This window comes from Lithobates pipiens, unplaced genomic scaffold (genome assembly GCF_037356315.1).
Source record: "Lithobates pipiens isolate NorthernLeopardFrog02 unplaced genomic scaffold, aLitPip1_a1.2 Scaffold_8, whole genome shotgun sequence".
Lineage (NCBI taxonomy): Eukaryota > Metazoa > Chordata > Amphibia > Anura > Ranidae > Lithobates > Lithobates pipiens.
In genome coordinates this window covers 28602476-28605501 of record NW_027507903.1, presented here as the reverse complement: position 1 = coordinate 28605501, position 3026 = coordinate 28602476, and positions in this window count along the sequence as shown.

Below are 3026 nucleotides of genomic sequence, written 5' to 3'. Positions count from 1 at the left end.
CGTCACCCCAGGCAGCGCTAGGTTAGTGCCAGTACCGCTAACACCCACACGCAAAGCATACACCTCCCGTAGTGGTATAGAATCTGAACAGATCAATATCTGATCTGATCAGATCTATACTAGCGTCCCCAGCAGTTTAGGGTTCCAAAAAAACGCATTGTTAGCGGGATCAGCCCAAATACCTGCTAGCACCTGCGTTTTGCCCCTCTGCCCAACCCACCCAAGTGCAGTATCGATCGATCACTGTCACTTACAAAACACTAAACACATAACTGCAGCGATCGCAGAGTCAGGCCTGATCCCTGCCATCGCTAACAGGTTTTTTGGTAGCATTTTATATTCAAATCCGGAAGGCAGTGCTTGGTTTTCGGGGTCCCGTACGTGGCTAGGCTCCCAAAAAGTCCCCCACATGTGGTATCCCCGTACTCGGGAGAAGCAGCAGAATTTATTTTGGGGTGTAATTTGACTTCTGCCCATAGCATGTGTGAGCAATATATCATTTAGTGACAACTTTGTGCAAAAAAAAAAAAGTTTGTAATATTCACGCAACTTTTGGCAAAATTTAAAATATTCCATGGACTCAACATGCTTCTCAGTAAATAGCTTGGGGTGTCTACTTTCCAAAATGGGGTCATTTGGGGGGGTTTTGTGCTATTTTGGCATTTTATGGCCTTCGAAACTGTGATAGGTAGTGAGGAGTTAAATCAAAAATTTGCACCCTTAGAAATCCTGAAGGTGGTGATTGGTTTTCGGGGTGCCGTGCGCGACTAGACTCCCAAAAAGTCCCACACATGTGGTATCCCCATACTCGGGAGAAGTAGCGGAATATATTTTGGGGTGCAATTCCACATATAACCATGGCATGTGTGAGCAATATATCATTTAGTGACAACTTTTTGTAAAAAATTTTTTTTTTTTTTGTCATTATTCAATCCCTTAGGACAAAAAAAATAAATATTCAATGGGCTCAACATACCCATCAGCAATTTCCTTGGGGTGTCTACTTTCCAAAATTGGGTCATTTGGGGGGGATTTGTACTGCCCTGCCATTTTAGCACCTCAAGAAATGAGATCGGCAGTCATAAATTAAAAGCTGTGTAAATTCCAGAAAATGTACTCTAGTTTGTAGACGCTATAACTTTTGCGCAAACCAAAAAATATACGCTTATTGACATTTTTTTTACTAAAGACATGTGGCTGAATAAATTTTGCCCTCAATGTATGACTAAAATTTAGTTTATTCGATTTTTCTTATAACAAAAAGAAGAAAATATCTTTTTTTTTCAAAATTTTCGCTCTTTTTCTATTTATATCGCAAAAAAAAAAAATCGCAGAGGCAATCAAATACCATCAAAAGAAAGCTCTATTTGTGGGAAGAAAAGGACGCAAATTTCGTTTGGGTGCAATATTGCATGACCGCGCAATTACCAGTTAAAGCAGCGCAGTGCGAAATTGCAAAAAGACCTCTGGTCCTTAAGGTGTTTATTGGTCCGGAGCTGAAGTGGTTAAAGGGGAGTAAAAAATAAATAAATTCATGAATGTTCCTAAAAAGCTTGCTCCCTGATTGTGGCTTGCATGTGGATTTTCTGAACTAAGTGGAGAGTTAATAACCAGGAGTTGAAAACAGGAGTTAAGACAGGAGTCTCTAACCTCCATCCTCCCCTCCATTTTAAAGATTCCACTGCAAGGGGCAACCAGACAGCTTTCCAGAAACATCAGGCTGACAGCAAGCCAGATTCACCGGAACCAGAGTGTTTAACCACTTGGGTACCGCGCTATTGCAAAATGACGGCAACAGCGCGGACCCACATTTCCGGGACTACGTCTATTGACGTCGTCCCGGATACGAGCGGCCTGCGTGCCCCCTGAGGGGCGCGCGCGGCGCGCTCTGTGATCGGCGAGTCCGTGAGACTCGCCTGATCACCGATCCGTGTAAGGGGTCTATCCCGACCCCTTATCACGTGATCAGCTGTCAGCCAATGACAGCTGATCATGTGATAAAACGGAGCCGGTAATCGGCTAGTATTCCTCCTCGCGCTGACAGCGCGAGGAGAAAAAAAAAAAGCCGATCGCCGGCGGCCGTGTTCGGGACATCAGTCCCGATCACGGCCAGCAATTTAAGCGGACACCTGCCCCCTGCCAGTGCCCACCTGCCACCCGCAGTGCCATCCTGAAATAAAGTAAGTGCCCCCCTGTCAGTGCCACCCAGCAGTGCCCATAGTGCCCACAGTGCCACCCAGCAGTGCCCACAGTGCCACCCAGCAGTGCCCACAGTGCCACCCACAGTGCCACCCAGCAGTGCCACCCACAGTGCCACACAAAATCTGCCTCAAAGGTGCTGCACCCCAGTGCCGCCCATCAGTGCCCAGCAGTGCCGCCCATCAGTGCCCAGCAGTGCCGCCCATCAGTGCCCAGCAGTGCCACCTATCAGAGCCACCTATCAGTGCCACCTATCAGTGCCCATCAGTCCCATCTATCTGTGGTACCTATCAGTGCCCATCCGTGCCACCCATCCGTGCCACTTATCCGTGCCACCCATCCGTGCCATCTTATCTGTGCCCATCTTTGCCCATCAGTGCCGCCTTATCTGTGCCCATCGGTGCCGCCTTATCTGTGCCTATTAGTGCCGCCTTAACTATGCCTATCAGTGCCCACCAGTGCAGCCTATCAGTGCCCACCAATGCAGCCCATCAGTGCCCACCAATGCAGCCCATCAGTGCCCACCAATGCAGCCTATCAGTGCCGCCTAATCAGCGCACTTCAATGAAGGAGAAAAATGACCCGTTTGCAAAATTTTATAACAAACTATTAAAACATGATTTTTTTTTTTGCATCTTTTTTTGTTTGTTTAGCAAAAAATAAAACTCCGAGCTGTAACTAAATACCACCAAAAGAAAGCTCTATTTGTGGGAAAAAAATGATAAAAATTTCATTTGGGTACAGTGTTGTATGACCGCGCAATTGTCATTCAAAGTGCATCAGCGCTGAAAGCTGAAAATTGGTCTGGGACTGAGGGGGGTTTAAGT